Raw genomic sequence first — 27,342 nt, forward strand, 5'->3', positions numbered from 1 at the left:
GTTGAGGAAGCTTCACCCTCCAGGTTCTAGAACAGAATATGCCAGGCTGTTAGATGCAGGGACTGAATCCTGACATTGAGGAAATGATTGCCCGCCTGGGACAAAAGGTGTGGAATTGAAGGCAAAGGCCAAGGAGGCTCCCGTACTAAACTCCTCAGCAGAGGGTACCAGTGCTGTCGAGGCCAATCTGGAGCTATTAGAATCATGGAGGGCTTGTCTTGTCTGACCTTCAAGAGCACCTTGGGAAGGAGAGGCAGAGGAGGAAAGGCATAGACGTGAAGATTGCTCCAACTGAATGACAGAGCATCCACTTTCCAAGCTGTGGGATGAAACATCTTTGTGCAAAACTTTGGCAACTGGAAATTTAGTGGAGAAGCGAACAGATCTATGTCTGGAGTCCTCCATATCACTGTCAACTGCCGAAATACATGAGGATCCAACTTCCACTCGTGGGGATCCACCATCTGTCTGCTCAAAACATCTGCTAAGGAGTTCTGTGCTCCTGGCAGAAACCTTGCCTGAAGAGTGAGGTGCATACTGAGAGCAGTCTCCCACAGAATCATAGCTTGTCTGCAAAGAGGGTACGAATGGGTTCCCCCTTGCTTGTTGATGTACCACATGACAGTTCTGTTGTCTGTTTGAATCAACACTTGTCCCGGGTGAAGTAAATCCTTGAAAGCCATCAATACAAATTGGACTGCTAACATCTCCTTCAAGTTGATATGTAAATGTTGAAGTCTGGCAGGCCACGTGTCTTGAACCCACTTTCCATTGAGGTGTGCTCCCCAAGCCTTGTCCGAGGCATCTGTCGTTAAGATCTGACTCGCCTCTGGTCGGGTCACAGAGAGTCCCTTGTTTAGGTGACATTCCTGAGCCCACCACAAAAATTCCTTTTGAATGCAAGGTATTATTTGAATGACAGTGTCCAGATCGTGGCAGTGTTGTGTCCATACATTTTGAGATACCATTGTAGCTTCCTCATATGCAGTTTGGCATTGGGAAGCACCAGAATACAAGATGCCATGAACCCCAAGGCTTGAAGGACTGTCCTTGCAGTCAGCCTGGACCGTAGAGACAATTGCTGGAAGTAAAGTGTAAGGTTTCTTTGCTTGTCCGGGGTCAAAAAAGCCATCTGGGAAGCTGTATTCAGTCTCACACCCAGAAAGCACATTTCCTGAGAGGGTACTAGACTGGACTTTGTTTCGTTCACAGAATACCCTAGGCACCTTAACACTGCCATAACATACTGTAGATGGTGAAGAAGCTTGTTTTCGTCTTGAGCAAGAATCAGGCAATCGTCCAAATAAGGATAAATTTGTATTCCTCTTAACCTTAAGAAGGCTATCACCGGGGCCAGAACCTTTGTGAACACCCTGGGCGCAGTAGATAAGCCAAAGGGCAATGCAGAGAACTGATAATGTAAAGTCCCAGCCTGAAAACGCAGGAATCTCCTGCAACTGGGTCTGATAGGAACATGAAGATAAGCCTCTTTGAGATCCAGAGTTACCATCCAGTGGTCTTTGCCCAACAGAGGCAGAAGTTGTTGCAACGTCAACATTTTGAATTTTGGAACGTCCAGGTATGTGTTGAGGATAGATAAATCCAAAATTGGTCTCCAAGTGTTTCCTTTCTTTGGTACAAGAAACAGGCGAGAATAAAATCCTAGGCCCACTTCTGACATAGGGACCTGCTGTATAGCCCCCATTTGAAGAAGTAAAGAAATCTGTTTGTGAGCCTCTACTCTTTGCTGAGGAGGAACGTCTGGCATGCCTTTGAAAGGAGGCAATGTGTGGAAATAAAACTTGTAGCCTCGGTTTATAATGTCCAGCACCCATTTGTCCTGGGTGACTAAAAGCCAGTTTTGCTTGAAAAGTGCTAACTTTCCTCCCAAAGGAGCTGCCAGACAGGAGGGATCTGGCAGCTGAAGATGCAGGTCATTGGGCCTGTTTACGAAAGGACTGGCCCCTGCCCTCACTTGTAGATGGTGCAGGGGAACTCCACGTTCTAGGCCTGAAAGAACCCTGAGCTCTGCCCCTACCACGTCTAGATCTACCCCTAGACTGTAAATCAGAAGAAGGGTAAGCCCATCCCTTAGTAGGCCAATTTCTGCTAAACTTAGGGGGCTGCACCTGCAAAAAATCTTTAACAGTCTGCATAGACTTAGCCTTGTCTTCCATTTTCTTTAAAACAGACTCCACAGGAGGACCAAACAAAACTTCAGACTGTAAAGGAGCATCCAAAATTCTAGCTTTAACATGCTCTGACAAACTCTGATCCTTAAGCCAGGCGTGCCTGCGAATAACTGATCCAGTGGCAGCCACCCTGGAAGAAGCCTGTAAAGCATCGAAACCACACTGCAAGGAATGCTTATCCACCTGATCAGAGGCATGAACCAACTCCTGTAATTCCTTACACTCTATGCCCTCTGCTAAAGCATCTACCTTAGATTTTAATTGAGTAAGGAGAAAATTCTGGTATTTTAACATATGAAACTGGCAATTCAAAGCCCTCATTGCTAGAGTGGAAGAGGTGTACACTTTTTTACCCCACCTATCCAAAGCTCTAGATTCTTTATCCATAGGAACTGGATTCTTTACAACAGAAGCCCTGACACCCTTAGGTCCCTGACTAATAGTTTCTGGGTCAGCCCTTGGGCTCTTATACAGATATTTATGAGCCTCAGGCACCCTGTAATACCTATCAGGTTTAACTGGTGCAGGAGGCAAAGAGTCTGGATTAAGGGAAGCCTCAGAGAAAACATCCTGAACAACATCCAAAACAGGAGGTATAGCTAAGGGCCGATGTTGAGGCAAAAACAAAAATTCCCTAAGCCTCTTTCGGGAATCCGAGAAATCCTGACCTTCCCATTTAAAATGCTCCCTCATAGAATGCAAGGTTTCTGAGAAGGAAAAATCCTCTGGAGGAGAAGCAGAAGGACTGGAATCCTCTGCGTCCGAATCTGAATAAGGAGGAAAATCCTGAGTGTCTTCAGCCGAAGACTCTGAGTAATCTGAAGCCTGTTCCAAACTTTCCACTTCTGGCTCCACCCTAGGCCTCTTATCTGGAGGGGGCATAGAACCCCTGATTAAGGAAATTAAATCTTCTGCCATTTTAAGCATGTGTTTTTTAGGCACAGAGCCTGCAGAACTAGGACTGACACCTGAGGAGGGCAAACCAGGCCTGCCCTTAGAAGGTACCTTAGAGACTGAAGGAGAAGGCCTAACCACCTTAGGCAAAGAAGGGAGTACAGCAACCTGAGAGGCCCCTTCAGCCTGACCTGACTCCTGTGAGGCCACATCTTGCAAAATTAATGTCCCCCCCTGAGACTCAGCTGAAACCTCGGCTGGATCTACAGATTCCAGCGTAGTTTCTGAAGAACCGGCGTCCGGAACGGACGACTCATCCTGCTTGGACCTTAACGACTTATCCTTGCGCTTCTTAGCAGAAGCGGGCGTCGGAGGATCCGACGGCATATTGTAATTACACCGCTTCCCAAAGACAAGCCTAGCGCAATCTAACCTACGTTTAATGGTGCGCTTATTAAACCTAGCACAAAAGCGACACCCGACTACGTCGTGCTCAGGCCCCAAACAAGGAATACAAAGAGAGTGGTAATCCCTATGCGGTATTTGTTTCCCACAAGAAATACAATTATTCACTTTTTCTGACATCCGGAATTAACTGAGGCAAGAAAAAACAAAAATATTCCCCAACGGGGTACTTAGCCCAACTTGGTTTCGGTCTGAAACTCGAAATACGAAAATTTCAGAACGCCAAACGGCACTTGCAAACGCTGCTTCTGCTTCGGACCATGCGGCAAAAAAGACTGAGGATATGACGTCGGTCATGCGCTTTAATACTGGGACGCACTGACGTCAGATCTGAGCGCCCATGACCGACGCCAGCCTAATACTTTGGTATTCGGGCCGACCGAGGACAGCGGACTACCCACAGGTTATGACTGCAGCAATGTGAGATGAAGAACATCCCTCGAATTACTACACACACACTAGAGGTTTAAAGGTGAAAATAGAAATACTATCTAAGAAATCTTTAGACAAAAAATGCAATCTTATCTGCCAGGTGGTCTGAGCTCATCAAAAATGATGCGAACATTGCAGCGGCAAACTAGATCTGAGGTAAAGGCAGAGGGAATTGTGGGAGACAGGTTGGTCTCGAGCTTCTTCTCGATGCAGAGCTTTGCCAAGCGGCCGACTCAGAGCCGAGGATCGGCTCCGAACCCATGTGTAAGAACAAACGGCGAGATTGAACACTCTCACATAAAACATTTATACTATTAACCAGTTTAGATCTTTATTAATTTAAGTGCTAAGGTATCACTTTATGCTTCCACCTTGTTAAAAATTGAGATTTACATGTGCAAAGTGTGTTGGTATGCAGTGTTTGCCTTCATATGCTTTTACTCCACTGGTTGGTTTGCAAAAAAAACCTTTTGCAGTGTCCCTGGATTTGTCTTTGTACATACAAACCACATTGATATGTTTTCCCCTTCCTTTTTCTTGTGTCAAGAAGTCACTTATAACAAAGTACATTTTTTATTGATTTTTTTTTTTAAATAAAGGACATCAAGATTAACTTACCTTGAATCAGATAATGGATGCCACTGCAAAGAATCACTGTTGAAATATTTGTGCATGGACAAAATCCCTTACTAAATCTATTTGCCAGCCTCCAGTTCAATTGGTGCTATGGCTTTAATATACTGGTGTTTGCTCATGCCTTCCAAATATCTCCACCATTACATACCAGTTTTGCAGTGTAGTAACCACCTGACATGCCCATACACCTTTAACCATCAATATGCAGCTACTCCTGTTCATGTGAGTATGTGAATTCATTTTCAGACTTAAGGCGTGGAAGCTGCACTGAATAATTCTAGGTGCTTGTTCAGGTTTCACATGGTGCTTGCTTAGAGCTACTCTCATGTTAAGCCACTATGAATATGTTGCACTGCCACCTCTGATACCAGGGTAATGTTTTAATCTTTCTATTCCCGCACTGTACAGTAGCAGTATCTGGTGCAAATACAACAGAGAAGTATGCAAGCGATACACCACCCAAGCATCATTTGCCGTGCAGAATGTACAAGTATGCATACCAAATTTCTGTTTCCAAACATCGGTGTTACACTACTACTGAATCAAATGAACAGCACTCAGGCTGGGGGAAGGACAAGGGAGCCATGACATCACAGAATGGGTGGGTCTTATTATTTTAGTTAGAATCAGATGATGGCTGTGGTGATGTCACTTTGGGGGAGGAAACTGATTAAAAAAAAAAAAGTACCTGCACTACCTGGCCTCGATGATGTCAGTAATTGGGCGACTCCAGCAAGCTTTATTCAAACATGAGAGAATCATTTTGTAAGTGAAACCATCACAGTATGAGAAGGTAGGCTTCTGTTACAAAAGTAAGGGGAATTATAAAAATTGTAAATGCTTTATTGTTGTTGCTTTACAGAGGACAATGTAAATAGGGAGGAAAAGGGCCGTAAAGTTGAGGAATACATTAGAGAAACCTGTTGTACTCCTTTAAGAAAAAGCAATCACAGCATTATCATTCTGTCTTGTTCAGTTGCATTGTCAAATAGGTCTTTATGTCCATCTATTAACTGATTTATAAATATGGAATTACATAAAATTACATGGTCACAGCAAAAGCAATAACCAGGCTCCTTGAGCAGTACTGACATCTGCCTGGTCCCTAAACCACAAAAGGTTGAAAACTATTGTCATAAGTACAAAAGTACAGTGCAAGTAAACTTAACATAGCAGTAGAGGTTTGTATAGATCACTGCTGCAATAGCCTTAATTACATAGTTACATCAGCTGGCCAGTTTCCAAAGCATAAGGACACCTTCCACATGCCGTGACCATTAACAGCTCGAGCAGGATTGGAGATAATCAGTGGTCTGGGAGCCAAGCACTTCACATATTTTACGCTAACTGAAAGAGGAAAGCTAGAACCTGCAAAGATACTGATGCTAGGTTAAATAAAACTCAATGTCCTCGCTCTGGAAATAAAACCATATAAAAATAAACGGGGTGGAGGGAGGGAGCAGACACTGCAGCAGTGAATTATTTAAACATCTACTGTAATGGTAATTTTAATTGTGCAATAGTACTATTTTTATCACGAGATCACTGCTGTAGTAGCATATATAAAACCATAGCTTATAAGGTCTAGGGGTGGAAGGATGAGGGTCCAGATGCTCCGGCAGAGTAGTATTAGCAAAGTCTAGTCTAGACTTGGGAAAGGAGTCTAGTTTGTATTGCTTCGTAAAAGTACAAAGACCAAGCTTCTCCCTCTACAACACTTCAAATCCACTTCTTCCAAAATGTTAAGAAGAAGCCAATGCTCTAGCAGAATGTACCTTGACTCCACCTGTAATTAACTTGTTATGATGGGAGTACCAAAAGGGAATAGTAACAGCTTGGAGATTTTCTGCTTTGACAAAGTTTTTTTCTTTTTTTCATAGTATTGTAAGATAATGAATAGCTGATCAAAACTTCTGAAGGTTTTAGTTCAATCAAGCTAGAATAAGAGTTGTCTACAGGCATCCAGAGTATGAAGAATCCTTTCTCCCTTATTTTTTAGGTTCTGGAAGGAACCAGGGAGATGGATAGCTTAGCTCAAAGTACACTTGGATATCACTTTAGGTATAAACAAATGATTAGTTCTTAATGGAATCTTAGCTTTGTTGAAAATGAGATAAGGTTGAGCTACCAGAACAGCTTGCAACTTAGATATTTTTCATGCAGAAGCAAGAGCAATTGTCAAAACTATTTTCATGTGAAGAACCTCATATCAGCCTGAGTTGGTTCAAATGAAAAAAAGAGCTAATTTTTCAAAAACACTATTAAGGTCCCAAGGAAAAGACACTTTTCTTTTGCAGGTGGATAAGTATTTGGAACCCCTTACAAAAATGTTTGGCATAGAAATGCATTGAAAGAGTGGGATCCATGGGTAAACATGCTGAACTAATAAATCTCGGTTGGAGGAGTAAGAAAGGCCAGAGGATAATAATGCACACAAATACTGTAGAAATACAGAACACTAGCCTTAACTGGGTCTTAGTTATTTCTTTGGCACAAACTAGAAAATCTTCCATTTACTAATATATGATTTCTGAGTAGCAGTTTTTTGTCTCCTTTAATACCTGCTGTACATCCTGAGAAAATAAGTGCAAAAAAGGTATTAAAACTATCAGCTAGACAATTAATTGGAATTGTTTGAAGTGTGTCAAACATCCCCGGTCTTCTGTAAGTAGATCCAGTCTGTGAGGAAGTTTGCTGTAACTGCCCTTGGCAAATTTCCAAAAGGGAGAAACCAATGCTGCTTGGGCTAGAGAGGTACAATAGTGATGTTCAGAGTGCCCTTCTGAATCTTCAGACTCACCCTGTATGTCAGTAGAAAAGTAAACAGAACATTCCGGTTCAAGGAAATGAGAAAGCATCTGTTTTCTAGGCCTGTTAGCAAGGAGTCCCTGAACAGAATTTTGCCAAATGTTTGTGAATGCAGGTGAACAAATCTATATGAGGTGTTTCTCACAGGTGGCTCAAATTATATAAGACCTCTGGATTCAATTTCCATTCATGAGGGTCTGCCTTGTCTTGCTCATCCCTGCCACAATTATTTGCTTTGACGTAGTGGAAGATGTCTGTAGACTGAGATTCTGCTGAATTGCTGTATCTCAGGCTACCATGGCTAAAATGCACAGAGTATGAACTAGAAACTCCCCTATTTGTGCACCACATCACTGTAGTGTCATCTGTAATCACTTGTAGACGTCCTAGGAAGATGGATTGAGAGAGAATTGAGTACATTCATCACTGAAACCATCTTCTTGATGGGTGTTATGGTCTTTTTTTGCTCCAAAGACCATGCACTTTACCCCCCCAAAAAACACAATCCTAAGCAAAGTCTGAGGCATCTCACAGAATACATCAGAGCTGGAAGGAAGAATATGACAACTGGATTCAGTTAAAACTGCTCTCTCCACCAAAGTAGTTTGCCGTTTACAAATCCCAAAACTGGAATCGAATGACTCAAGGGTGCTGATGTATGGACCATACAGATTTTAGGTACTACTGAGCTTTTCTCACGTGGAGTCAAGCACAGAAATCATGCAAAGTATAGATATCAAGAATCATAATACTCTTGAGAAATTCCTTTGCTGAAGTCATGGACTGAGTGAAAAAGTTGTGAACAGATCTAGATACAGATCTATTCTTTTCTTGTGGAAGAAAAATTCTTTGAACTGAGGTATCCAGGAGACAACCCCAGGAATATAATCCTGTGAGAAGCAGTAAGACAACACTTTTGATTATTATCCTGGAAACCAAGTCTGCAAAGGAGATTCTCTTACCAAGTGAGATTTCTGATGCTTCGAAAAAGACTCTATAAAGATAAAGTAATCTAAATATGTGAATACTTTTGCAGTCTACAATAGACTATCACTGGAGGTAGACATCTGTGAAAACTGTTGTTGCAGTGGATAACCCAAAGGGTAATGCAAAGAACAAAGTGTAATCCAGGCACAGAAAACCTTTAAAAAGCACTGAAATTTGCAGCTATATGAATGTGATAAGCACCTTTAAATTAGCCAAAAAAATGTAATTTGGGACTTTCACACAATGGTTGAGAAATGAAAAATCTTGGACTGGACTCAATGAGACTGACTTCTTTGGTACTAGAAACATCCTTGAATAAAAACCTTTCAAGGAATGAGGAACAGGCACTATTATCCAGTGAAATGGCAAATGCGAAAATGGCAGGGGGAAATTAAGTCTTGAGCAGGTGAATGAGGAAGAATACCCTGAAAAAGTTTAAGGGACTTCAACAGCCATCAGTATCCCATGAAGCATCACTCTCAGAACCCATTTGTCTGATACCATCTGTGGCTAACGAGAGAAATGGGGAGCCAGATTTTGGGGAAGACGTAAAGGATTGCTAAGGCGGGAAGGGGATTAACAATTTGTAGACAGCCATTCAAACCTGTTTGCCTTTGTTTCAGGGATGCTCCCCCACTACTTCTGGAACCACCTTACAATTTTTTCTTTGAACATCTATTTGCTAGAAGGTTCCAGAGTCTGCAAATTTTCCTTTTTACAAAAGCACCCACAGTTAGGGATGAAACTTTTAATGTACTTTTTGAGAAGGAAAGGTGAAAAATCTGAGACATACCTTGAATCAGTTTCCCTCTCTCATCACATTTTTTCAAGAAGTCAGTGGCAAATGGTTCAAACAAACTCATTGCCAAGAGGAAAACTTAAAATTTCAGCTTTAACACCTACATTCTCATAACAGACACAGAAGCTGCTGCCCCGGGAAATGCTTCAGTGGCGTCATAAGCAAACTTCAAAGAATGTTTGCTTACTCAAGAAATGGAAACAACAGTATTTATGAAATAAAAAAGAATCCAACTACGAGTGTAAGCGAAATAGGCTTTATGTACAAGCGCTTTCGACTAAATAAGACTTCATCAGATACATAAAAACACAGGTGCTACAAAAGACTTATATAATACCTCATAAATCATCCAATTAAACAGAGTTTACAATGTTTTCTGATATTTTCACCAATATTATTAGTTCCAATTGGTGTGTGTTGAAAAGTAATAAAGACCTTTTTGAGGCAGCTGGACCTAAACCCACATTCACTTTTAGGACAAGTAGGAATTTCAAAAAAGCTTTTGAACAGATTGATAACAGTGTTCAATTTTTAAATAATAAAAATACTTTTCCCTGTGGTGGTAGTTCTCAATGTCCCCACATTTTTAGAGATCCACACATTAGATTAAAGAATGGGCTCAATAGTTTTGTCAGATTTTGCAAAGGCAACTGCAGAACTAAAATGCTAGTCTATTTAGCTGTCTGTGGTGGTTGTCCTGCTTTTTATGTAGGAAAAACCGAGAGAGCATTTAGAGACAGAATATATGAACACCTTTATGACATCAGGACAGGCAAGGACAGCAGCGCACTCTTTAAACATTCAGAGGTTGGTGTGTCTTTCTCTGGTTTTAAATTTGGCATTATTGAAGTTGTTAGGAATAATGCCAGAGGGGGTGATTGCAAAAACATTTTATTACATAAAGAATTGAAATGGCAACTCAGGTTGAGGGCCAACATCCAAACCTGGTCTTAATGAATATGTCAGTATCAAACCAGTCTTGCTAGCTAAAGCTGCTAGGGTTTGATACTGTTTTGTTTTAGTGTTGATTTAATTTTTCATTTCTAGGTTTCATTTTTTGTCTTAGTTTTCATAGTAGTTTATGATGGTATTTCATTATTTTAATTATATATTGTTGTCTTATGTATATTGCAACATGTTCCTTTAAAAGTTTAACAGGATGATTTATGAGGTATTATACAAGTCTTTTGCAGCACCTGTGTTTTTATGTATCTGATGACGTCTTATTTAGACGAAAGTGCTTGTACATAAAGCCTATTTCGCCTTCACTCGTGGTTGGATTCTTTTTTATTTCATTGTTGCTTTGGTTCTTTTCGTGTAACAACAGTATTTAGACAAGATTTGTCCTCAGAAGGAGGTACTTTAATATGCAAGTTTGACAATTAAGAATACAAAAAATGAGTGGCAGAGAAATACGCTTTTCCCAAATCTATCACAAAAGCTTTTCTATCCTTGCCAGGAAGAGAGAGACTAGCATTTATTAAATGTTTAGCTGCAGAATGATTTGACAAAAATCATGGCAGGGTCAAATCTAGGATTGGAAAATAAGAATTTGAAAGACTGAAGAACTTTAATCTATCTGCCTTTATGAGGCTGCAGCCTGACCGTCAGGCATGTTGCAAGCTATAATAAAACATCAGCAGGTCGAAGAAATTCCAGATGTAATAAATCATACTCTTTCAAAGAAAATGGAATGCCATTACATTCTCATGAAATAAGAGGTTCAATACTAGATATTTTAGGAGAACAAAATTCTTCCTAGGGAAAATAAGAACTACTCTTCTCAGAATCAGTAGCCTGAGGAAAAAATTTCTCCTACAATCAATTCCCTGTTCTATTACCAGTAAATACAGGATGAGATGGGTTAAGACCCTGAGCTAAGACCAATAAATCTTCCATGTTTATAGTAACAGAAGCAGGAGAAAAAAAAGTTGTGTACTCACCATAACGTTCCAGGTGAGTTGTTCACCCCACCTTCATTCTTACTGCTGGGTTAGGAGCCAATCCTCGGCTCCAACTCGGCCAAAATGCAAAAACTCGAGGTCTTCAACCAGCTCATGGCCTACTCCCAATCTCATGATGCACTGGTGCTTCCCTCAGATCTTGTTTGCTGCCAACTAATATAAGTAGAACAAATTTTTAATAGTAATATCAAGAATAAACCAGACAAAGACCAATACAGCCATGACTTGTTCAACTTCTCGGTCCCCAAGAAAAAACTGGAAGAGGGTTAGGAGGGTGGGACATAAGAATGAAGGCGAGATGAACAACTCGCATGGAATATTATGGTGAGTACATAACTTCTTTACGTGAAGCTGTTCTATCTTGCCTTCATTCTTACTGATGGGTTAGCATCTCAAAGCACCATCTTTCTTGGGTGGCTCACGGAAGTATATTCCTCAGGACAGGGGAACCAAACGAGGCCCTATCCACTTTGCAATGAGTGATGAAGGTATGAGGCCTAAACCACGTGGCTGTTGAACAAATGGAATCTATTGTTAGTTTGGCCAAAAGGGCTGAAGATATGGAGGCAGCTCTACTTGAGTGGGTCTTTACTTTTTGATGCAATGGAGTATGGACAGAACTGTATGTAAAGGAGATGCAATCTGATAACCATTTTGATAAGTTGATTTTTACCACTGGAGCATCTTTCTTTGAATCTGAAAATGAAACAAAGAGTTGTTCTGATTTTCTAAAGTCCTTGGTCCTGCGTAAATAGACTTGAAGCTGTTTGTGCAGCATATGTTCCATCTTATTAGTATATTTAGGGGGAAAAAAAACAGGTAATTCTATAGTCTGAGATTTGTCTCTGAACAAACCTTCGGTAAAAATGATGGATTTGTCCTAAGTGAAACAGTGTCATTATGAAAAATCAAACATGGGGGTTTAATGGACAGGGCCAGTAATTCTGAAACCCTCCGAGCACAAGTAATAGCTACTAGAAATATGGTTTCAGGTCACAAGATGAGGCTGGTTCAAATGGGGGGGGGGGGGGGGGGCGGAGAGATAGTACGTGAAAGAACAACATTTAGATTCCATGGCATAGCTGGAGATTTACTGGGTGGTCTCGAACAGTACCCTTGAGAAAGGCTTTAGAGAATTCTATGTGATGTATTAGACCCCTGATCACTAAGATGAAAGTTAGAAATGGCTGCCAATTGAACCTTAATGGTTGCTGCAACTGCCCCTTCATTAAAAAGTTGTCAAAATCTCTAAAATGATGAAACTGAAGCCAGATGCGGGTCAATACTGTTTTGAAACACCCATATCGAAAACCTTTTGATGGTTTATGACATGATGTTAGAATATGCTGAGCTGCAATTGAGAGATTCCGAAACCTGCCTATATTTGGAATTGCAGCAGCCAAGCTGTCAATTTGAGGGACTGAAGTGCATGATGAACAGCCCCCGATGAATGAATCAGAAGATCAGGAACTGGGTCCAGAATCCAAGGTTCTTCCAATAGATGAGGCTGGAGAAAAAGGTACCAAATTTAACTAGGCCAGTAAGGGGCTATTAGAATGATGGCCCTTCCTAGAGCCTTGTCTTTCTGTAAAACTTTGGGTATCAGTGGAAAGGTATAAAGGAGACCGGGGCCAATTGTGTACAAGTGTGTCCCTTGGGGAATCTCCTGTAGAGGGGATTTGGGCAAAATAGCTGCTGCATTTCGTGTTTGTTGGAGCTGCAAAGAGATTGCAGCAAGGCTGGCCCATCTGCAGAATACCCTTTCCGCTACTTCTTTCTTCAGGGACCACTCCTGAGGCAATAGAATTGCTCTGCTCAGTTTGTCTGCTATCACATTGATCAGAAAGCGCTGGGTGGAAGTTGACCACTGACATACTCAGTGCCTCTCAACATAGGGGGTAAGATTTGGTTCCTCTGTTTATATACCAGACCAACTGACATGTTGTCCTTCTGAAATGCAACAGTCCCTACAGGAGTCTTGAAAAGGCTGCAACACTAGAAGTACTGCTCTCGTCTCTAGGACATTGATATGCAAGTAAGCCTAGTGTTCCTTCCATGTGCCTTGGGCTGTTCTTCCCTGATAATGTCCCTCCACCTTATCAGGGAGGCGTCCGTGGTCACAGTGACAACAGGAGTGGGTAGAACAAAGGGGCTACCTATTGTTACTTGATTAAGTGTCAGCCACCACCGAAGGTCCTTCTTGCATGAGTTCGTAGTTGCAATTTGATGCAACATTGGAAGTTCTTGAAAAGACCATTGCGTTAACAGGAGCCATTGCATTATACGCATATGCATTTGACCTAAAAGAATCGCAATGATTGCTGCTGCCATTGTCCCCAACAATTTGAGCACCACTGAAACTGGTGCTTTTTCTTTTGAGAGAAGGTTCAGGACATGTTTTCGTAGAATACAAACCCTTTCCGGTCGAAGTTTTAAGGTCATGGTAATGGTATCTAGATCCTGCTCCTATAAAAATGGTATGTTTCGATGGCAACAAGGCAGATTTTTCTGAATTCATGGTAATGCCAACTGACTGCAGAGGTTCAAAGTTGTGGTCCCTTGCTTGTATGAGTTGATGCCTGGTGGTGGCGGTGAGGAGCCAGTCTAGATAAGAAAACACCTGGAATCAAACGTCTCAGGTGAGCCGTGACTACAGCCATGCATTTGAACACTCTGGGGGCTGTACTAAGACCAAAGGGCAGAGCTCAAAACTGGTAGTGACTGGCTCCCAGCCAAAAGTGCAGATGATCTCTGGATGGTCTGGCCATTTTGATGTGGTAGTACGCATCTTGGAGCTCTACGAAGCACATCCAATTGTCTTCTCCTAGAAAAGGAAGCATCGACTGTAACTTGACCATCCAGAACTTTGACTTTTTTGACAGATTTGTTCAGTCTGCTGAGATCCAAAATGAGTCTCCAATCCCCTGTTTTCTTTGGAACTAAAAAGAACCTTGAGTAAGTTCCAGATCCCCCTCTGGTCTGCTGGGACTGGTTGGAGGACTCTTTCCAGCAACCTTTGAATCTCTATGGTTGCTTGTTCCCTGTGACTGGGTGGAACATCCGGGATTTTTCTTACCAGGGGGGGTGGCGGCAAAGAGAACAGCGTATCTTCTGAATATGATGCTTTGTACCCAGCCGTCTTTTGTTATTTTTAGCCAGGCATCTGGGTACAAAGATAAGTGTCCCCAGAATGCCTCCAGAGATGGACAGGCAGGCCCTCCTTTCAAGAGCAGTGATAGGGCTTCGCAAAGAACTGATCTCTGTCGCCCTGATTCTGCGGTCCCTCTCTGCTGCGTGGATGGCATCTTCCATTATGACCTGACCCCGAGAGGTAAAGTCGGAACTGAAAATTTGGTTCGACTATTCTGTCTGGACCAGACTGGCGAGTGTCAACACCTAGACACTACAGTTGGCACAGAGGAAGTTTGACCTGTTGGAACAGACAGGGGTGGAACAGGTGTCGACCCCGATGGTTCCATGATCATATGATGCTTTGTACCCAGCAGTCTTTTGTTATTTTTAGCCAGGCATCTGGGTACAAAGATAAGTGTCCCCAGAATGCCTCCAGTGATGGACAGATGGGCCCTCCTTTCAAGAGCACTAATAGGGCTTCCCAAAGAACTGATCTCTGTCGCCCTGATTCTGCGTTCCCTCTCTGCCGTGTGGATGGCGTCTTCCATTATGACCCCCCTCTCCTCTGCCTCTAGGGCACTCACCACGCGAGTCTTGGAAAGCTAGAGTTTTACGAACCACATTTCTCCTCCCTTCTGACCTTTGGGGTAAGGTCTGGTAGGGGTGGAAAAATGGACTCCAACAGCAGACAGAGTCTTTTCATCTTGCTCACACCTGGTAAGCGCTTCCTTCACTTTAGGTCTAAAAAGGGACGAGTCATTGAAAAGGGTGTTAAAGGATGACTTAAAGGGCTCCACAAAGGAACATAAGGGCATCCAGGAATGACTCCAAAGAGCAATTCCTGTACCCACTGTCCTGCTCGTTCCATCAGCTGTGTACGAGACCAGACGCATGGAAGAGTTTACAAGGGAATTGAGGGTAGCAAGCTGGGAAGTTACTTTATCAGATACCCCCACAGCTACTGAACCCTGTAGAGCATCTCCCAGCTCTTTTAGGAAATGTCTTTGCAATCTAGTAAAAATGAGTGAGAGAGTTCAAAAATCAGAGGGCAAAGGTCGTTGAACTAAACATGCGCTTGTCCATGATCCTAGAATCCTTATTAGGAGGATGGACTGATGTAGAAGTTTCACAATTCCTTCTAGGTGGCTGCTGCCCACCACCATGGCATCAACAGGTACTCCTTTGATTAGAAAGCCCTTGTCCTGGGGAGGAAGTTATAAATTTGCTTGGCCTCCACGGGACAGGTTCCATGGTATCCAGGGACTCCCACGCCTTTCGAGACACCAGTTCCATCAGCTCATCAAAAGGCGGAGGGCTGAGACTCTAACGCCTTCAGGAGAACTGACTCATCATAAGTAGGGTTAATGGGCTTCCAGTAACCCCTCTGTTTAAGAATTTCCAAGATATCTGCGAAGGAGATATCCTCCGAGGGGGACTGTGGGGACCCTTCTGACTCATCTAAGTCAGTGTCCATAGTGACGGAATCTGGCGGGGAATCCAGATGCTTCCTCTTGCATAACATCTTCCTGGGAACCTCATCAGTGGGGGCTTCTGGTGAGGTCTTGGAAGAGCAGGGTTCGTTCAATGGGGCATCCTGAGGCTCTGGGTCTCTATGCTTTTGTGAGATCTGTGAAGCAGAGGCAGACACAGGTTCTTTAGGGGAGGAGGTTACTGGTCCTGATGATGTGGAGTCCCGAGGAGACAATACTCTCCTCATGGCATCGAAAGCCCCCCGGCTCCAGTGAGAAGGAAAGTACAGTTGTGTATACCTACCATAAATGTAGATGTTTGAGTGTCTTCATTGTTGCAGTCATAACTGTAGGGTACTCCTGCCGGCAGGCAGCCCGAGCTCGGCCAGAATATCAAAGTCTGGGTCCGGCGTCGGCCGTTTCAGCAAGTACCCTGACGTCAGAACGCATGGGTATAAAGCTGACAGCCGACGTATTCTTCTCCAGCCTTTCTTGCCCCTGATGTCAGAAGCCCCCATAAAACCAAAAGTTGTCCCAAGGGAAACACAAATACACCAGAAAGGTCTTGGAAAAGGAAACAAAGTAAGCAAAAAGAAACAAGAGGGGTCTGGAGGGAGGGAAACACCGACTGCAACAGTGAAGACACTCGAACATCTACATTTATGGTAGGTATACACAACTGTACTATGTTCTTCGTGTTTCACTGTTGCAGTCATAACTGTAGGGTAGAATCCCAAAGCTGAGAACACGGGAGGAGGTTATGAAGAAGGAGCAGCTAGAAGACCCTGCAAAACAGCAGAGGCAAAGCCTGCCCTAGACTTAGAGTACAAGGGGAGGTTATAGTGCTTGGAAAAGGTATGCACAGAGCTCCAAGTGGCAGCCTCCAGAATGTCCTTGGTAGGAACTCCTCTGAGAAAGGCTGCTGAAGTGGCAGCTGCTCTAGTAGAATGAGTCCTGACAGTACCTGGAATCTGTTTTCCATAAATAGAGTAACAATATCTTATACCATGAGCAATCCATTTGGAAATAGTTTGCTTAGAAATAGCTTTACCTAGAGAACTGGAAGCAAATGAGATAAGCAATTGATCTGATTTTCTGAAATCTTTGGTTTTGTCCAGGTAAAAACGTAGTTGCCTGTGCACATCCAATGAATGCAAAATCCTTTCCCCCTTATTTTGGGGTTTTGGGAAAAAGGTAGGAAGGTGAATAGTCTGATTTAGAGCCACTCTAGAAACTACCTTAGGCATAAAAGTAGGATTGGTCCTCAAGGAAACTGTCCTGATGGAAGATGAGGTATGGTTCCACGGCCATGAGGGCTTGTAACTCAGATACCCTTCTGGCAGAAGTCAAGGCCAACAGGATAGCTGTCTTCCAGGATAAGAACTTAACATCCGCAGAGGCAGCAGGCTCAAAAGGAGGCAAAGTAAGCTTCTCCAAGACATAGTGGAGATCCCAAGGAGGGACAGGAGGAGATCTAGGAGGTCTTAAATTCTTAGCTCATCTCAGAAATTGTCTAACCAGCTGGTGGGAAAAAATGGGAGGATCACAATTGAAATGAGCCAAAATAGCAGAAGCATGAATTTTGATGGAAGAAAAGGAAAAACCTTTAATCAAAAGGTCTGAGAGATAAAGTAAAAGAGAGGGAATATCAGGTATTAAAGGATCAGAGCCACGATCCTGCATCCAAATACAAAATCTCTTCCATTTAGAAGCATAAGATTTCCTTGTACTAGGACGCCTAGCTTCCAAAAGAATATCCAAAACTTGTTTAGGAAGAGAAGAAGGAATCAATTGCCTTTGATGAGCCAAGCTGCCAGGCAGAGAGTCTTGATTTGAGAGTGAAATACCTGACCCTGATGCTGGGACAGTAGAGAATGGGTCAGAGGAAGACTCCAAGGGGCTTCCGAGCAAAGGTGCAGTAGAGTTGGGTACCAAAACTGACGAGGCCAATTTGGAGCTATCAAAATGATCAGTCTGGGTTTGTCCAGCTTTATCTTTAGCAATACCCGAGGCAGAAGAGGAAGAGGAGGGAAGGCATATCCCGAAAGATTCCTCCAGCTGAAGGACAGGGCATCCACTTTCCAAGCTGTCTTGTGGAAGGACCTGGTGCAAAAGAGAGGCAACTGATGGTTGAGATGGGATGCAAACAGATCTATCTGAGGACAGCCCCAAACTGCAGTTATCTTGCTGAATAAGTTGGGGTCCAACATCCATTCGTGAGGATCCAAAATGTTTCTGCTTAGGCTGTCTGCCAAGAGATTCTGATTTCCTGGAATGAACTGTGCCTGAAGATCCAGATTCAAATTTAGGGCCGAGTCCCCTAAAGTCATGGCAAATCTGCAAAGGGGGTAAGAGTGAGAGCCCCCTTGCTTGTTTATGTACCACATGACTGTGGTATTGTCTGTTCGAATTAGCAGAGGTCCTGGCTTCAAAAGAGTCTGGAAGGCTAGAAGAGCATTTTGGTCTGCTAACATTTCTTTCAAGTTGATGTGCCATAGCAGGTGTTTGTTTGTCCAAGAGCCCTGTTGGCATTTGTCTAGAAAATGAGCTCCCCAAGCATAATCCGAGGCGTCCGTGGTTATGATCTGAGTAGGTTGAGGAAGACGAAAGGGCTTCCCTTCATTCAAAACACACACCCTGGACCACCAAAGGAATTCCTTCTGGAGGCAGGGAATCAGTGGAATCATTGAATCCAGACTGTGGCAATGCTGAGACCATACACTCTTTAGGTACCATTGAAGTTTCCTCATGTGAAGCCTCGCATTTGGAATCAACAGGATGCAAGAGGCCATGTAGCCCAAAGCCTGCAGGAATTTCCTTGCAGTGAGCTGAGTCAATGTTGCCAAGGTCTTGAAGATTGAAGCCAGCTGTAACTGTTTTTCTGGAGTAAGGAAGGCCATCTGTAAACTTGTGTCTAGAAGAACTCCCAAAAACGTCATTCGTTGAGAAGGAATCAAATGTGACTTTTTTGTGTTCACTGAGAATCCCAGTAGTAGGAGAAGACGTTGAACAAAATGCAGGTGTTGAAGTAAAAGGTCTTTGCTGTCTACCTGAATTAGACAGTCGTCCAGATAGGGGTAAATCTGAATCCCCTGAAGTCTGCAGTAAGCTACTACTGGAGCCAGGCATTTGGTAAAAACTCTGGGCGCAGTAGATAAGCCAAATGGCAGTACAGAGAATTGAAAGCGTCTCGAGCCTGCCTTGAATCTGAGGTACTTTCTGCATTGTTGCCTTATGGGGACGTGTAAGTAAGCCTCTTTTAAGTCCAATGTTACCATCCAAGCATCTTGTGAGAGCATTGGGAGAAGTTGAAGTGTAAGCATCCTGAATTTTGGAATTTCCAAAAAAGTGTTTAATATTGAGAGGTCCAGAATAGGTCTCCAGGAGTTTTGTTTTCTTGGGACCAGAAAAAGTCTTGAGTAAAAACCTTTCCCCACCTCTAGAGGTGGAACAGGTTCTATGGCTCTTAAGGCTAATAAAGCATCCACTTGATTTAAGGCCTCTGTCCATTGATGTTTTGGCAGATCTGGCCAGCCGGAAGGCTTTGGCAGAGTGTGAAAGTGGAATCTGTAGCCTTTCAAAATCACGTCTAACACCCATTTGTCCTGGGTAATGTGAGTCCAATTCTGGTAAAAAAAAGAAAGTTTTCCTCCGAGAGGGGCATCCAGGGAAGGAAGACCTGTAGCCCAGACGGAGTCATTGGGTCTGCTTTCATTGGGTTTGAGGTCTGTCTTCTCCCCTTCAAGGTGAAGAAGCAGTCCACTGTCTAGATCTGTAAGAGGCCTGAGCCTGCGCCTGACCTCTGGAGCGTCTATATCTTCCCCTTTGAGGCCTGTCAGAAGTGGGAAAAGACCAATTTTTGGAGGGCCAATTTCTAGAAAATCTAGGAGGCTGTACTTGCAAAAAATCTTTTACAGTCTGCATAGACTTGGCTTTTTCTTCCATCTTTTTAATAACCTCCTCAGCCTTAGATCCAAATAAGACATCATACTGAACAGGGGCATCTAGCAATTTAGCCTTAACTTGTTCAGGTAAATTCTGGTCACGAAGCCAAGCATGTCTCCTGATAACAGTACCAGAGGCAGCAGCCCTGCAGGAAGCCTCTAAGGCATCAAAACCACAATGCAAACTATGTTTGCTAACTTGTTCAGTTGCATGTAACACATCCTGTAATTCCTTGTCCTCAGCACATGCAGGAAAGGTAGAAAGCCTTTGTTTTAAAACAGATAAAAGAAACTGTTGATACTTAAACATGTGAAACTGGCAATTTAAAGCTCTAATAGAAAGCGTAGCTGAAGTATAAACCTTTTTGCCCCACCTGTCCAAGGCACGAGAATCCTTATCAGAGGGGATAGGATTCTTAGAGGAGGCGGCCTTAGCAGCCTTGGAACCCTGCGAAATAGTTTCAGGATCAGCAGAAGGGTTCTTAAATAAGAATTGATGGGAATCAGGGACCCTGTAAAATCTATCAGGCTTAGAAGGAGCAGGAGGCATGGAATCAGGATTCAAGTTAGCTTCAGAGAAGGCATCGTCCACAATGTCAAGTACAGGAGGAATAGCTAAAGGCCTATGTTGAGGGAGAAGAAGAAATTCCCTAAGCCTCTTTTTGGAAGCAGAATAATCCTGATCTTCCCAATGAAAATGCTCCCTCATCTCATGCAAGGTTTCCCCAAAAGAGAAATCTTCAGGGGGAGAGGCAGAGGGAACAGAATCCTCTGCATCCGAATCCTCATAAGGAGGAAAAGAGTAATCCTGATCAGAGGAAGAAACAGAAGATACAGAAGCTTGATCAGAGGAATCATAAGGGATATCCTGTCATGGCCTTTTGTCAGGAGGAGGGTGAGAGCCCCTAATCATAGTTAATAAATCCTCAGCCATCCGTAGTAATTGCTTCTGAGTCTTAGGAGCTGAATCCGAAGAAGCTTGAGCAGAAAGTCTGGGTTTAACAGGAGTCTTTGACTTAGCCTTTGTCTTTGTGGAAATAGTAATATGTGAAGGCCTGAAGACCCGCTCAGAAGCCGGTACCTGCACAGCGGTTCCGGACCCATCTGAAGGAGCGACGTCCGAAGGTCCTGCAGCAGACAAATTACTAGGCCTAGATGGCTCCCCATGGGAGTCCGTGTCGGCCATCGGTTCTGAAGTGGCGGACGACAGGGGCTGCAAAAGCGCCTCACTGACGACCGCCGAACCCGAAGCTGGCTCCGGCTGCAAAGTATCCTGTTTGGACCTCGGAGGCCTGTCCTTGTCTTTGCGTTTCTTCTGTATTCCGGTAGTCGGTAAAGTATCCGACGACATCCTATAATTAAATCATCTACCGAAGTAATTCAAGGCCCAATCGTACCTACGCTTGACAGTGCGAGAATTAAACCTGGCACAGAACCGACAGCAAGAAACGTCGTGGTCAGGGCCTAAGCAAGGTAGACAGTAAGAGTGGAAATCTTTATGAGGTATTTGTTTTCCACAGGATACACAATTATTAACTTTTTCTGACATCGGAGGAGCAAGAAAAAGGTTTCCCCTACGGGGTACTTAGCTTTGAGAAGAGAAGTAGAAAACTTCGGACCGACGACAATCACACCACGTTGTCTTGAAAATGCCAACCAACAACTAGCGAACTGCTTTGCACCGCACGGCAAGAAAGACTGGAGAAGATGGCGTCGGCTGTCAGCTTTATACCCATACGTTCTGACGTCAGGGTACTTGCTGAAACAGCCGACACCGGACCCAGACTTTGATATTCTGGCCGACCTCGGGCTGCCTGCCGGCAGGAGTACCCTACAGTTATGACTGCAACAGTGAAACACGAAGAACATCCCCTGAATCTGAAGAGGCAGGTGACTCCCTCCACAACGAAGCTGTGGGCTCAGAGCCCGAGGTAGGCACCAAAGTCAAAAGAGCTGAAGCCTCGAGAGGTAAAGTCGGAAATGAAAATTTGGTTAGACTATCCTGTCTGGACCAGACCGGCAAGTGTCGGCACCTAGACTCCACAGTCAGCACAGAGGAAGTTTGACCTGTTGGAACAGACAGGGCTGGAACAGGTGTCTGCCCCGATGGTTCCACGATCATCAGCTCCGAACACTCTGGCTCCAGAACGTCGAGTTGGGTTGGAGGAGGAATGGAAGCAGCAGAAAGGGTTTTGGACTGAAGCCCTGAGGGTCGGCCCCAACAAAAGTCTGGCCAGCGCCGGTGTCTGCAGAAGCCTGTGCACCATATGATCCACATCCATGTCCAAAAGCCTTGAAGACCAAGAAGAGGCTACAGATGACACCACTGATTGGAGCATAGGCGACTTGAGGGTAGGAGATACCAGCTCCTACCAACAACCGTTTGTTCCAAAACTTGTGGAGCAAACACAGATGGTTTATCTGTTACTTTAGAGGTCAATGAATTAGAAGTTATGTACTCACCATAACATTCCATCTGAGTAGGTGTATTCATTTGTCTGCAACCTGTGGGTTATGGATCCGATATCGGATCCGAACCGGCATGGTTTACCAGCTATGGATCCGAGCTCTCAGCTCCTCCCCTCACCCATAATGCCCTGCTCTCCCTACATGACCTCAGATCGAGTTTGCCAACAGCAAGAACACCCTGAAAAGGGTAACACATCATATGCAGGAAACTGAAAAGGCCAGGGGGATAGGAGGGCGGGATGGTTGCAGACAAATGAATACACCTACTCAGATGGAACGTTATGGTGAGTACATAACTTCTAAATCTGAAGTAGGAGATTCATTTGTCTGCAACCCGTGGGACAGAGTCCCCAGCTACCTGAACCTTGGGCGGCCATCATGGAAGGATATTCCGGAGCACCGCGGAGCCAAAGGATGCTCTACCCCTAGATGTAAGAACCAACTTGTAGTGGGAAATAAATGTATGAGATGAAGCCCAAGTGGCTGCTGCACAAATGTCATCTAGAGGAATCCTAGCCTTAAAGGTGGCTGAAGTAGAGACTGACCGGGTTGAATGGGCGTGTACACCCTCCAGTGCGGGCCTTCTGGAAGCTTGATAAGCCAATAAGATACATTGTGAAATCCAGCGAGATAGTGAGACTTTAGAAATTGGCTTGCCCAAATTAAATTTAGCAAAGGAAATGAACAACTGGTCGGATTGCCTATGACCAGCCGTCCTGTTTAGATAAAATCTAAGTTGCCTGTGAACATCTAAGGAATGAAGCTTGTATTCACCCTTGTTCTGATATTTGGGAAAGAAAACAGGGAGGTTAATGGATTGATTAATGTTTGCTTCAGAAGCTACCTTAGGAAGAAAGGACGGGCTGGTCCTGAGGTAAACACGGTCCGGATGAAAGACCAAGTAAGGAGGCTTAGCTGATAATGCTTGAAGCTCTGAGACTCTCTTGGCCGAAGTAATGGCTACTAAAAATGCGGTCTTGAAAGATACAAATTTCAGATCTACCGTAGCCGCCGGTTCAAAGGGGGGGGGCGGTCAAGGCCTGGAGGACTAAAGAAAGGTCCCAAGGAGGAACCGCTTGCTTTACAGGGGGCCTGAGAAGGAAAGTACCTTTTAGGAAAGTCTTACACAATCTGGCAGACATCAGAGGGCTGGAGTCATGGCCAACATGATAATGAGAAATTGCCGCAAGTTGTACTTTGACCGTGGAACTGCTGGCACCATCATTAAAAAGAGAGGTTAAGAAGTCCAGTACCAACGGGAGAGGAACTGTGAAGGGATTTAGGCCTTGCCGCTCCGCCCACAAAGAGAACCGTTTCCACTTACTGCGGTAGACTTTCCTAGTGGATGGCTTATGAGCTGCCACCAGGATGGCCTTAACAGGGGACGAGATACCGGGAGTCCTGATCAGGAGTGGAACTGGAGCAGCCAAGCGGTCAGCTTCAGGTTGTCCAGATTCGGAGGAGATAAGTTGGATGGATGAGATATTAGATCCGGTATGGGATCTAGAATCCAAGGAGAATTCACTGAGTGAGACCTTAGGAAAGGGAACCAGATCTGTCGAGGCCAAAATGGAGCAATGAGAATCATTCTGCACCCCAACCGAGAGGCTTTCTGAAGAACTTGGAGTATCAGAGGCAAGGGGGGATAAGCATACAGAAGACCGGGGGGCCAAGCATGCACCAGAGCGTCTCTTGGGGCACCTCCGGGAGGAGGTATTAGAGCGAAAAAACTGTCGTACTTGGTGTTGGAGGGAGACGCAAAAAGATCGCAACAAGGAGTTCCCCACCGTGCGAAGATGCGTTCCGCTACCCGAGTTTTGAGAGACCACTCGTAAGGGGTGAGAATGGTGCGACTGAGTTTGTCCGCCAGGATGTTGGACCGACCCGGAATATGCGTTGCTATGAGAAAGCGGTTGGTGGAGATTGCCCATTCCCACACTCTCATGGCTTCTCGACAGAGCGTAAGACCTGGTTCCCCATTGTTTGTTGATATACCAGACAACCGACATGTTGTCCGATTGAAACGCAATTGTTCCCAAGGGAAGAAAGGCCTGAAGTGCTAACAACGCTAAGAGCACTGCTCTCATCTCTAGAACATTGATATGCAATGAGGTCTCTGAATCGTTCCACGTGCCTTGGACCGTCCGACCTGCAAAATGCCCCCCCCCACCCAAGACGGGAGGCGTCCGTGGTCACCGTGGCGAGAGGGGGAGAGGCACAAAAGGGGCGGCCTCCGTGGAGATCTGGAGAGTGTAGCCACCACAGGAGGGACCGCCTGCACGCCTTGCTGATCGCAATGGGATGATGCATAGGAAGAGCAAGATACGACCACTGAACCAGGAGTGTCCATTGAAGGATGCGCATATTGAACCTGGCAAGAGGAAGAAGCGCTATCGCTGCCGCCATGGACCCTAGGGCCCTCAGGACCAACTCCGCCGGAACTGAGCTTGAGTGGAGAATGGCCCGCACCTGGAGCTGCAGGTTTTGAACTCTGTCCGCAGTGAGGAAGGCTCTCAATCTCCTCGTGTCTAACCTGGCACCTATAAAATCTATGAACTGCGTGGGTGCTAGGTTGGATTTTTTTGTGTTTATCGTGATGCCCAGACGGGAGCAAGATGGAGAAAGGAGTCTCGCGCCAAGAGAAGTAGATGCCTTGTTGGGGCGGTGAGAAGCCAGTCGTCCAGGTAGGGAAAGACCTGCACCCCCTGAAGCCTTAGGTGGGCCGCTACCACTGCTAATACTTTGGTGAACACCCTGGGAGCTGTGGTGAGACCAAAGGGAAGGACCCGGAATTGGTAGTGACTGGCTCCCAGCCGGAAGCGGAGAAACCTCCTGGAGCGTCTGTCCATCAGTATATGGTAGTATGCATCCTTGAGGTCTATGGAGCACATCTAGTGGTTTTCTCCCAGAAGGGGGAGAATAGACTGCAACGTAACCATTCGGAATTTCTCTTTGGGAACTGCCAGGTTCAAGAGAGAAAGGTCTAAAATTGGTCTTAGATCCCCCGTCTTTTTTGGCACTAAAAAGAACCTGGAGTAGAACCCTGATCCGATCTGGTCTGGGGGGACGGGCTGGATGGCTCTTTTCTTTAGCAGATGGCCAATTTCTGCCAAAGCGGCCTCCCAATGACCGGGTGGAACGTCGGGGAGGGACTTCAATTTTGGCAAATGACGAAAAGGAATACGGTAACCTCTGGATATGATCTGGAGGACCCAGCGGTCTGATGTTATGGACTCCCATGCCGCCAGGTGCTCCGAAAAACGTCCCCCGACTGCCTCCAGAGTGGAGCAGCCGGGCAACCCTTCAGGGCTGCTGCGCGGGCCGTTCAGAGAAGGGTTCTCTGGACCCGAAGTTCCTGGGAGCCCCTCTGCCTCTAGGGCGGCGTCCTCCTTGTCCTCCTCTGCCACGGAAGGACTGGTTGTCCGGAGCAGGCTGGGATTGCTGCGACTTTCGGAACCACATCTTCTTCTGACCCTTTTGGTTCCTAGAATAGGGCCTCTGGGGTACAGAGAAGCGGATTCCGACGGCAGACAGCGTCTTCCCGTCCTTCTCGCTCTGGGTCAAGGTGTCACGAACAGTTTTGCCAAAGAGGGCAGAACCATCGAAAGGGGCGTTCGCAAATGACGCCTTGAAGGGCTCAGAGAAATCGCAATGATGGAGCCAGGCCTGATGTCTGGTAACTAGGCCTGCCCCTGCGGCTCTAGCGGCGCCTTCCGTAGCATGGGACAGTAGCCGCATAGAGGTATTAGTGACTGACCTGAGAGTGGCCATGCGGGTGGAGTGCAGCACTTTGTCCTCCTCCTCCGACATGGACTCTGGGGGGGATGCAGCGTATTCTTTTATAAGATCGTGCTGCATCCTGATCACATGTACCAGGTAGTTCAGTGCCCTCACTGAGAAGGTCGCTGAACTAAACATCCGCTTCCCCAAGCGGTCCATCATCCGAGACTCCTTGCTCAGGGGATGGACTGAGGGACTCTCCTGAGCCAGTTCCCTCTTGGTGGCAGCCGCCGTCAACATGGCATCTACCGGAGGCCCCTTACTCCAATGGGCACGGTCAGCCGGGGGACTAAGAATACGGTCGGGCCTTTTTGGGATTGGCTCCATGGTGTCCGGTTCCTTCCACGCCCTGGTGGTAATGAGGTCTACCAGGGGGTCGGCAGGAGGGGACACCCAAGAGGTAGACGGGCCCGCTTCAAATGCCTCCAAGAACACGGACTCGTCCGAGGAAGACTTGGGGGCAGACCACCCCTTATACGGAGCATTTCCATGATGTCTCCAAATGAGACATCCTCAGGGGGTGATCTTGGGGAGCCTTCCCCTTCCTCCAAGTCCGTGTCTTCTGTGAGAGACTCGGGGGAGTCGATGTGCCTCCTTTTGCACGAATGTTTGCGGGGAACATCCTCCGGGGGGCTGTCAGAGAACTCCTCGCAAACAGTGACCTGTTCCAAGGGAACAGCTTGGGGCAAAGGAGCGGGCTGTCCCAAGGGCCGGATGGTGGAAGCCTGACCCAGTGCAGATGGAGCGCGGGACGGAGCCGAAGCAAGTGCCGGGGGGTCCGGAGACCCTCAACAGGGCCCTCTCCACTAAATCAAAAGCCGAAGGGGAGCCGACCTCGACCAAAGGATCCGACAATCGGCTCCCCCTCGGATCCGAGGAGTGGATCGGAGCCGGCGCCGAAGCGCTCGGATCCGAAGGAACAGTGCGCTCCGACACAGTTGGCACCGAAGGAGCACTGATCCCTCCGGATCCGAAGCTCGGATCCAGGCTCCGAGAGGTCGGATCCGAAGCACTCGAGGGCAGGGTCGGATCCGAAGTACCAAGTACTATCGGTGCCGACCCACCCCCAGCTCCGAAGCTGCTCGGCTCCAACGGCTCCGAACCCGGGTAGCGGGTCGGAGAAGGAGCAATTGGCTTAAAGAAAGGGGTCGAGCTCCCCCCCAGAGGAAGGGAGGCAAGAGCACTCCCATCTGCATCTGGGCCTGGATGAACCTTCTCATCATCCGGTCCAGATCAGCCTCCTGGATAGCCACGACGGAGATCGGGTCTCCTCCTCCTCAGGTCCCGGTGAAAAACACACGGGTGACCGGAGCCGAGGAGGGGGAGAACCAGCAGACAAGGAGGCCGGATGAGAAGCCCGCTTGGCAGGCG

General features: G+C 45.6%; 1 protein-coding gene across 1 annotated transcript in view; it reads right to left on the minus strand.

Annotated features, from left to right (window-relative positions):
- Nucleotides 1-27,342, minus strand: part of NUP188 (nucleoporin 188) — a 3,305,077-nt gene that overhangs the window by 1,965,074 nt on the left and 1,312,661 nt on the right. The gene's annotated exons all lie outside the window — the stretch shown is intronic.

The sequence above is a fragment of the Protopterus annectens genome, chromosome 16.part0 (assembly GCF_019279795.1).
Source record: "Protopterus annectens isolate FY-2018-M chromosome 16.part0, PAN1.0, whole genome shotgun sequence".
NCBI lineage: Eukaryota > Metazoa > Chordata > Ceratodontiformes > Protopteridae > Protopterus > Protopterus annectens.